This window comes from Amblyomma maculatum, chromosome 5 (assembly GCF_055883805.1).
Source record: "Amblyomma maculatum isolate TAMU_Amacu chromosome 5, ASM5588380v1, whole genome shotgun sequence".
Classification (NCBI taxonomy): Eukaryota; Metazoa; Arthropoda; class Arachnida; order Ixodida; family Ixodidae; genus Amblyomma; species Amblyomma maculatum.
Window position 1 is genome coordinate 14,906,984 of NC_139348.1, and position 10,515 is coordinate 14,917,498.

The 10,515-nt window shown below is 47.1% G+C and overlaps 1 pseudogene; it reads left to right on the forward strand.

Moving 5' to 3' along the window:
• The first annotated feature begins 4,469 nt into the window (after positions 1-4,469).
• LOC146187800 (uncharacterized) lies at positions 4,470-5,761 on the forward strand (annotated as a pseudogene).
• Positions 5,762-10,515: the final 4,754 nt, after the last annotated feature.

Consider the following 10,515-nt stretch of genomic DNA (forward strand, 5'->3'; position numbering starts at 1 on the left):
GCCGCTCAGGAGAGACTCGCAGCGGAGCGTCAGGCGTGGCGAAAGAGCAAGGCAGCGAACAACTTCTTCGTCCTTGAGAGCGGCAGCACGCGACGCATGTCAGTGGTTATATCGATGAAGATTACCACACTACAATATATATATATATATATATATATATATATATATATATATATATATATATATATATATATCACTTACAGCACATTCCTGTACGGCTCGTCTACCCCCTGATTTTTCAATGCCTACATCACCGCCCCGGTTTCAACTGAGGCAATTATTTTTTCGTAATCAGTGAATGCTATGTATAAGGGCTGGTTATATTCCGAGCATTTTTCTATCGCCTGATTTATGGTATGGATATGATCGATAGTAGAGTTCCGTTTCCGAAAACCTGCTTGATCCTTTGCTTGATTGCAGTCTAAGGTTGTCCTGATTCGATTAGCGATTACCTTAGTAAATATCTTATACGTAACAGAGAGTAAGCTGATCGGTCTGTAATTTTTAAGGTCCTTAGATATGAATGAGGATAATCTTAGCATTCTTTCGTGGTTCCCGTACCGTCGATGACACCAGGCACTGCGTATACACGGTGGCCAGTTTTGCTAGCACGATATCCCCACCATCCTTTAACAAATTTGTAGTTATCTGATCCTCTCCAGCTGATTTCCCCCTTTTCATCGTTTCTAATGCTTTCTTGACCTCGTCCTTCGTCAATGGTGGAACGTCTGACTGTTTTTTCCTACCGCCAATCTCATTACGGTTCTGAGTGCTGTGGCTACTGTAGACATCTGCATATAACTCCTCGGGGACTATCTTATCCAAATTCGTGATGACGTTGACCGCCTTGTCCCTTATCGCATACATCTGGTTTTTGCCTATGCCCAATTTCTTCTTCAGCGCTTCAAGGCTTCCCCCATTCTTTACAGCATGCTCAATTTTCCCCATGTTATACTTCCTTATATCGGCCACCTTGCGCTTATTGATTAGCTTTGATATATCGGCTAATTCTATCTGGTCTGTTGGATTGGAAGCTTTCATAATCTGGTGTTTCTTAATCTAATCTTTCGTCTCCTTAGACAGCTTACCCGTATCCTCTCTAACTGTCCTACCGCCTACTTCTACCGCGCAATCAGTAACGTTATCTCTGAAATTATTTTTATTGCTTCTAGGGTAATGTCGCTATCCTCGGTTAGAGCTGAATACCTATTCTGTAGCGAGATCCTGAACACTTCTGCCCTGCCCCTCACCGCTAATTCGTTGACCGGTTTCTCTCTTAATGATCTGTTGCGCTCCTTCTTCAGATTTAGGCTAATTCGGGACCTCACTATCCTGTGATCACTGCATCGCACTTTCCCGATTACCTCTACATCTTGCATTATGGCGGGGGTTGAACGCAGTGTGAAGTCAATTTCATTTTTAGTCTCCTCGTTAGGGCTTTTCCATGTCCATTTCCGGTGCTTCCGTTTGCTGAAGAACGTATTCATGATTCTTAAGTTATTGCGCTCTGCAAACTCAACTAGTAACTCCCCCTGCTACTCCTAGAACCAATGCCATAGTCACCTACTGCCTGGTCTCCTGCTTGCTTTTTCCCTATCTTGGCATTGAAGTCGGCCATTAGTACAACATACTGTGTCTTTACTTTTCTCATTGCCCATTCTACATCTTCATAGAAGCTTTCAACTGACTGGTCATCATAACTACATGTAGTTGCATAAGCCTGTACAACCTTCAGTTTATACCGATTATTAAGCCTAATTACGATGCCTGCCACACTCTCATTATTACTACAGAATTCATCTATATTGCCCGCTATATACCTATTGACAAGGAAACCTACTCCTAGTTGTCGCCTCTCCGGTAAACGTCGATAACACGTCACATGCAAATTCTTCAGTACAGTATATGCCTCATTCGGCCTCCTAGCCTCACTAAGCCCTATGACATCCCATTTCATACCCTCTAGTTCCTGTAACAGCACTTCTAAACTAGCTTCAATAGATAGAGTTGTAGCGTTAAACGTTGCCAGGGTCAGTTTCCAATGGCGGCCTGTCCAGCGAATCCAGGTATTCTTAGCAACCCCTGCTGCATCACAGGTCTGACCGCCGCCGTGGTCAGTTGTTCCGCAGTCGCTGGTGACTGACGGCCGGGATTTTATGGAACTAATCATGAGAGGTTGCGGCCAATTACTGCACCAGGGTGGCCAACTCCTGTTCTGCTGAGGGAGTGCGTTTGCCGGACGTGTTCACCGGCATCAGGTCGCACCTCAAACTTGTTTATGCAATTCCATAGGCAAGCGGATATATTTTTTTCTTTTGTTTTTTAATCCGGTGGAGAATTGCACGGCACAGGGATTTGAAACCCGGTCCTCTTGCATGCGAGACGTTTGTTCTACCGCTACGCCACCGCTGCACGTCCATTGTGTTTTGCACTTATTCAAATGAAATCCAAAATCATTAATTTTTCTGCAGTGAAAGGAGGGAGCAGCCACAAAAAGCTAGCGTACGCGGTAGCTTGACGAGGTGACTGCTCCTGCAAATGACGAAAGTAGCTGCGCATATAAGTATATATGCTTAGAGTCCTACTTATATGTGTGCATATTTTTATGTCTTGTATGCATTTGTAAGCAATTCAAGTTCATGGTTGTTTTAAATATTTAAAATAACAGACAAATTAGAACAATACATATACAGTTTGAGAGAAAGCACCAAATAAACAATTACGCGCAAAAGGTAAATTAGATGTAGCGACCATTAAACTACAGAAACAGGCAACAGAACATGATCACATTCAAACAAAAATATTTAGAAATCGTTTCTTTGGTATGCAGGGGATTCGAGTTTTCCGATGTTCAAAATTATTTAACATTGATGGGAGCGTATGTGTAATGACTGCAGGGAATTGTGCGTTATTACGGTGTGTAGTGACGTGCCAGTAGTCAGGATGACGTGTGTCAAACAAAATTGCATTTTGCGTTAGCTTCAATAGATTAATAAAGAAGGAATTACTTCCTTCAGATTGGCCGTTTTAACCACTTTTTTATATACATGATACTGCAGACCTCTTTGGTCCAAAGAGGATGGGCAAAGTCAGTGTAAAGAAGAAATAACAAAGGAGAAATTTTTGCGTGTCATGCACAGATACACATCTACAAATAACCTGGAAGCATGAATTGGTACAGATAGCCATTTTTATTATGTCGCCATCAAAAAAAAAACCGACAATACCTCTCTCAGAGGTCAAAAACATTTCAAACAGCCAGACCAAAACTCTCTCAGTGGCCAAAAACATTGCCAATAGCTTCACTGAATTTTTCACAAGTGAAAACCTCCCCAGGCAGTACATTCCAGTCCCCGATTGTTCGTGGAAGAAGTTTGCATACGAAAAAGCACTCATCCGCCATGGAAACACAACGTTTTGGGAACGGTAGGACCAATAACATCGATCGTCACTACGGCAAGAATAGCAACTAACCTGTACAAACAAGAGAGGTGGCATGTTCAGAGCCAGATCCTTGCGCGGGCCGCCGTGCCCAGTGAAGGCGAAGCGGTGAAGCTTGTGGTTTCTACGTGGGCTTAGACCACCAACCACCGCGGGTTCGAGCGTCGCGCGAGCCGAAGCCCCGATCAGCCGTCAACACGCGCACACTGAAACACCGCAGCGCGCACTCACAACCCCCACAGGGAGGAGAGCACTTCGCTGCAAGGACACAAGCCTCCAAGTTCACAAAGGAGACGTTTATTGAAACGCCATCCTCCAGCGGCACGCACATATATACACACACACACACGCACATACACATATGTACAAACGCACATACACACACATACTCAGTCACCGTGTCCCGGGAGCGCGCGAGGAGCAAGGCTCCCCTGCGCGCACGAAGTGACACGGAGTGCGCGTCGCAAGCACGCAAGGGCGTGCTGTGATCTCTCTCTCGCAGTGACCAAAGGGTTCCTTTGAGAGAGAGTGGGCAACCACCGCTAGGTACGCCTGTCGCGGATCGTTGTATCACGATCGACAGGCTCGAGCTTCGCTCTCAGGTAAGACCCGGAGCAGACGAACTCGAGTACACACTGGTCTGCGCGGACAAAGGCCGGCAGACAAGAACAGTAGCGTACGCACCTTGCGATGTCTCGGAGGGGTCTCCCTTTGGGCCCTGCTCAGAGGGTCGCGCGAGCGCGGTCGTCGAAGCGGTGCCGTGTTCCCGCCGTGAGTGGGCAGCGCCGTGTGAGTGCGCAGGACGGCAGCAGCCTTTACAAGATGCCTAATCGTTGCATGTTCTTCGTGCAGATCCTCGCGGCTGTTGCTGTTTCGCTTTTTTGCGACTTCGACTCAAGAGCGCCTGCGCAACCATCAAGCTTGCGGCACGTGGATGGGACCATCAGCTTCGCTACGGACTGCCATGTCACCCTTGTTGGTGATATACCTGGCGTGCTCCTCTGGGCACCTGACGGCTTCCCACGTGCATGTCTACACCGTCCAATCACCATCGGCCCTTGGTCTACGTCAGCTCTTCCTCGGACTATAAATCGGACCGCACCGCGTACCGCTTCAGTGGGCAGGACGGCAGCAGCCTTTACAAGATGCCTAATCGTTGCATGTTCTTCGTGCAGGTATGTTCCTAAAGAACGCTCACTGCGTTCGATCTGATGATCGTTGTTTGCTGCTGTTTTCCTGCCCACACAGTTTTGTTACCTTCTGTTCAAATGCTGTATTTTGCTTTTCTCGCCTTCTACAAAGCGGGGACGTTGAACAAAACCCAGGCCCCCTAAACGATCAGTCTCAGCTAACTCGTCTAAACATCTTAGTGGGAAGCGGGCAACGCGTTCCAATACTGACTTGTCCTCCACTCCGGGAGTCGCAGACGTCCTTTCTCAGCTCTCGCAACTGACTGCTGGTCAAGAACGAATCGCTAGTGACATTACAGATATTAAGAAAACTTTTTCCGCTCGTCTTGATGTCCTCGAAGCTCGTGTTTCATCACTGGAACTCATCTGCCACTCCTTCAGCCTCTGAGTCATTGAGCGCTAACCTCCGTTCGGACATTACCTCATTAAAAAAAACAATATCCAACTTGGTTGTAAAGAATGAAGACTTAGAAAACCGGTCAAGGCGGAACAATCTTGTTGTGCACGGTCTACATGAGAGTCCTGATGAAGATGGCGCCAGTTTATTGTCCAAAATCCGCAAAATATTTACTGAAAATCTCCGCATAGAATGTCCGCGCATTGAGCGTTGTCATCGCATCGGCAGACCCAGTGATGGACGTACACGACCTGTCATTCTAAGGATCCTCGACTTCAGTGAGAAGATTGTTGTCATGAAAAACGTATCGAAACTCAAAGGGGAAGATTTTTACATCACTGAGGATTTCTCTGCGAGCGTCCGTGCCCTTCGTAAGAAAATATGGGATGCATCTTCCTCGCTTCGTGACGGTGGTTCAAAAGTGAAGCTTCGGTACAATCACGCTTTCATTGATGGTGTCAGGTACACATGGGATGAAGCTTCGAGTAGCTTGAAACGGGACCCCCATCACGATGCGACCGAATCTTCTGAGCTTCATTCGTTACCCTGTCATGAAGCTACCGAATCTAGTGAGCTTCCTCCGTTACCCCGTTGACGTTCACCTAGCTCGCCACCAAGTCTCGTTGTCTTAAATCTTAATGCTAGAAGCATCTCTAACAAACTCCCTGATCTTCTCGCGCTTGTGTCCTCCCATGACCCTCACATTATTGGCATCACTGAAACCTGGCTTCACCCTGACATATATCACTCTGAATTTACCCCACCTGGTTACCTTGCTTTCCGTGCTGACAGGCATGAGGGCAAAGGAGGTGGTGTTGCTTTACTTCTGCGTTCTTATCTTAGATTTTCTATACTTCCTGCTCCATGCAACACCGAGTCAATTTGGTGCAAGCTTTATTTAGAAAAACAGACTGTTATTATTGGCGTTTTTTACCGACCCCCCGGAACCTCTGCTGATGTTTTGCACTCTGTTGGTCAGTTCATACATAGCCTTTCAGTATCAAACATCATCTTCATGGGTGATTTCAACGTGCCTGGTATTCACTGGCCATCGATGTGTTATTCTGGCCGTGACGCTTCTTTAGCAAAAGAGTTGATGGATCTCTCACTCTCTCTTGGACTCACTCAAATAGTTACGCTTCCCACCAGGCTGAATTCATTGCTAGACTTAATCTTTCTAAGCCCCAACCTAATAGACACCGGGTTTCAGTGTACGGTTGTCGATGGTATTTCTGACCATGAAGCAGTTCTCCTTACCCTCTCCCGCTTCTCTAGTAACCCACAGTACTCCTTCACGTCATTTCCGGATTTCCATCACGCAGAAGACAACTCCGTAATCGACAAACTAGCCGAGTGCTTCGACGCCTCCTGCGCGCTCAGCCGTGACGGCGACGTTAATGACCTTGTTGAATATTTCGAAAAAATTGTTAGACTGTGCATTAAACAGTTTGTTCCCGTCAAAACAAAGAAAAGAAATCCTACTCTTCCTTGGATTAATCGCGATGTTTTACAGATGTCACGTCGTGTAGCCCGGCTGAGGCGCATGGCACGTAACAATAACCCTGATGTTGTTGCTCGATTTCAAGCTGTAAAAAATGAACTTCGAATTAAAATGCACTCTGCTAAAGATTTCTATTTCCGCGTTGAGCTCCAAGGGCTGCTAAGAGATAACCCTCGTAAATTTTGGCGCTCTGTTCTACCCTCAAACACTTCCTCCACCTCATTTGTTATTAACGAAGAAATTGTGACTGACCCTGTTCAAATATCTGATGCATTTAATGCCTACTTTTATTCCGTCTTTGCACGTGATAATAACATGATTCCACCTTTCAGTCTTCCTAATCATGATCATTCTATCTCAGATATCATGGTTAGCACTTCGGGGATTTTAAATCTTATCTTGTGCCTCGACACAAAAAAATGCGCTGGACCGGACTGTATCCCAAACACCTTCCTAGCACGTTATTCCCTCTGGTCATCTCGATATCTCTCAATTATATTTCAAAAATCTCTTTCCACTGGCATTGTCCCTTCCTCATGGAAACTCGCCAATGTACTCCCTCTCTATAAATCCGGCAACAAACAACTGCTTTCTAACTATAGGCCGATCTCTTTAATGCACATTCATGTAAGATCCTAGAGCACATTATTTATAAACACATTATGGAATTTCTTGAAGCAAATAATCTTCTGTCCAGAGCTCAACACGGGTTTCGTAAGGGGTTTAGTACAGTGACTCAGTTAACCGAATTTGCGCATGACATTCTTCTCAGCATAGACGCCGGTAGCCAAATCGATGCTATATTCATCGATTTCTCAAAAGCTTTCGACACGGTCCTTCACTCTAAATTGTTATGCAAACTAAAAGTAATTCTCAATAACTCTCAACTCGCTGATTGGATTGCCGATTTCCTCTCACACCGCTCCCAGTCTGCTCGCTTCAATTCCGTCGATTCTTCTTTAGCCGATGTTACCTCAGGTGTTCCCCAAGGCTCTGTCCTTGGCCCTTTGCTATTTTTGCTCTATATTAATGATTTACCTGACAGTATAACCTCCAAGATCCGTCTATACGCCGATGACTGCGTACTGTACCACACTATCAACTCTGTTAATGATCATCTCCTTCTGAATGAGTCTTTTGGTATGTTCCGTGACTGGTGCAATACGTGGCAGATGAACATCAATTTCAGCAAAACAGTTGTCATGTCTTTCACCAACCGCCTATCACCTTCTATTTACGACTATGCATCACTGCAAAGGGTTCATGAATATAAATATCTTGGCGTCGTTTTTCTCACAATATGCAATGGTCAAAACACACCGATTACATCACAGCTAAAGCTCTTAAAAAGGTAGGTTACTTACGACGCACAGTACGAGATGCTCCTAAAGAAGCAAAATTGCTCATGTACAAAACTCTAATTCGCCCTATTCTTGAATACGCTTCTAATGTCTGGAATCCATACAAGCAATGTGAAATCGATCAAATAGAATCTGTGCAACGTAAAGCTGTAAGATTTATTTTTCGCCGCTACGACTTTCATTTTTCACCCTTATCTGCGATGTCTTCCCTAAACATAAGCCCGCTTGCATCCCGCCGAAAAATTGAGTCCTTAAAACTTCTTCACTCCATAGTTCATTCTGCTAATTGCCTTTCAGAGGGTAAGCATATCTCGTTTTCAAAACCATCTGCAACCAGGAGCCATCACGATCTTAATATCCAACCTTTTTTTGCCCGCACTAACGTTTTCAAACACAGTATTTTTCCCGCGCACTGTGGAGTGTTGGAATTCTTTGGATGGCAACATTCGTGCACTATCAATCTCTGATTTTGCGTCGGCAATTGAGTCGTAGCATTGTATGTTGTTTTTCTAGCGTTTATATTTGTAATGCTTGTATGTACGTTTGTATGCGTGGAATTGTTCCACATTTTTGTACCCACTCCTGCTATAGCCCCTTGAGGGGTTGCAGTATTTTCAAATAAATAAATAAAAATAAAAGGCGCCAATGAGAACAGCCACCGGGACGCCAGGGCGGAGCTGTGGCCCGAACGACAGTGACAAGTCGTCCGAGCCCCTCTCCGTCGCCTCAGGCGGGAGAAAGGGAACGGGGAGAACAACTGGGAAGCGGGCGGCGACCGCGCAAAGGGCAGCCGCAGCAAGCCCGAATCCCACATCCTCCTCTCCTTAATTGCCCTCCTACCCATCAGTGAAAGCACGCGGCAGGTCCCCAGCATGAAGAAAAGAATGCTATCTTCACGCAACAAGTCAACTACACTTCAGTTCCAGCAAGAAAGATCTCGAAAAGACAGACACTCAAGAAAGACAAACATTCGCAAGGCGCACAAAAAAAAATGAACAAGATGACATGAAGAATAATGTACAAAGTTCCGGAGTCTAAGTAACAACGACTATGTACAGAATAACTATGTACAAACACAACCATGTACAGAAGTTCCAAAGTTCGTCGGTGCAGCTCAGGGAGCCTGCGGTGACTCACCGCTCGTTGACTTCTGGGTGGCCAACGTTCATCCTTGGCTGCAAACGATCTCGGTCGGTGGTGGTACAGGTTAGGTGCAGGGGCAGCAAACACGCCGCAGGGGCCCCGGGTGTGGAAAGTCCGTGACGATCCGAGACGCACATTGGAAGACCGTGCGGGGCTTCCTTTCCACCGCGCTCCGCACACGCCGACAAACACACATGGCGCGACGTCGTCGCCTCCAAGCCTAGGCACGCACACGCACAGCCACTCACACACCAAACAAAGGGTGATGCTGACCTTCAGCGACGAACCTGTCCCGAGCACCTTCGCAACCGCGGCGGCCTTGGGTGAAAGGGGCATCGTCCATGCTCCCCGTCCCCAACTTCCTTTCCACACACACAGGAAAAAGCGCGCGTCGGTGCTGCCTAATGAGCAACCCTCGCAATTTCAAGAAGAAAGAGGAGAGAAGACGCGCTGTTCAAAAGAAGGCACTCGCTATACAATATTTACAAGATAGAAACCAAGAACGGAAACAGAAGAAAACGAACAATGGAAAAAGAGGCACAAAAACAAAATAAAACACAAAGGCTGGAACTGAGCGAGCTAGAAAAGGGGAAGACCAACCTTGCTTCCGGGTAGGGTTCGGCGAGCAAGCTCGCTCGGTGAGGCGGTATGCCTTCGGTTGCGGAAAAGGCCCGCCGTCCGGCATCAATAACACAGGTGAACGTCGCCTCACATTGTACCGGTGCGGGGCACGGCTGCGTTCCACCGCATCGGGTGTGCCTTGGCGCTTGCCTGTGGTGACAATGGGCACCAGCGCAAGCTCGTCAGACCGTTATGCATAGGCCTTCAGGTCTGCGATGTAGGCACGGCTGGCTTTCCCCATAGGGGGATTCTCCAGCAATGAGCACCTGCTTGTTACTGAGGAAATGCCTCATGAAATCGCAGGTGGCCATCTGCCACGGACGCACACTGTCAGTTGGTGTCGTCATGCCCGGTGGCTTGCCACCCATTGACTTCTCCATTTGACAGACATGGCAGGAACGGCAACAGCGGAAAATGTCGTGCTTCATGCCGGGCTGCAGTCACCGATTTACTCAGTTTCTTGAAACCTTGGAGCCACTCAGATGACTAGCCAATGGTTTGTCATGAGAGAAACGCAACAGAGCGGCGCTCAGACATTGGGGAATAGCCACTTCAAATGGTGCATGGACTCATCATCCGTGGCTATGTATTTCAGCGCGAAATCGTCATGTGTCAGCAAACATGAATCCCCGAGGCACGCCGCGACACACGCAGGCTCGTGCCCCCCTGCGCCCGCTAAATAAAAGTAGCGTAACGGCGCTGCGCCCGCTGCAATACAAGCAGCGTAACGGCGCTTCGTCTCCCAAAGACCGTCGCTGACATCGCGACAAAACGGGTCATTTTGCTGGACCGTCGTAGCTCTTCATGGCTGAAAACGATCCCAGTCATCCCAAAGGAAAGCCTGGTTTCGTCCCCCCGCAG